A 293-nucleotide genomic window follows, 5' to 3' on the forward strand; every position below is an offset into this window, starting at 1 on the left:
ACATTCAGTCATCCAGAAAGAAAATATATCATTTGACTCTGTCATCAACGAGAAAGTGTGAGGTTAAGATACTGAAGAGCGCCTGAGACAATAGATTTCCACCAATGACTTATGGTCACATCAGAAGTTAAATAACACCTTAACACATTTCATATTCACATCAAAGTGATTAGTACTGTATGTGACCTTCTTTAGGTCGCTTCACGCAGTAATTTATTTTTGTCTGCAACTACAAAGATTAACCGTTCAGTACCCCCCCCCCCCCCCCCCCCCCCCCCCCCCCCCCCCCCCCC

Source organism: Anarrhichthys ocellatus, unplaced genomic scaffold (assembly GCF_004355925.1).
Source record: "Anarrhichthys ocellatus isolate YVR2014 unplaced genomic scaffold, GSC_Weel_1.0 scaffold10, whole genome shotgun sequence".
Taxonomy (NCBI): Eukaryota; Metazoa; Chordata; class Actinopteri; order Perciformes; family Anarhichadidae; genus Anarrhichthys; species Anarrhichthys ocellatus.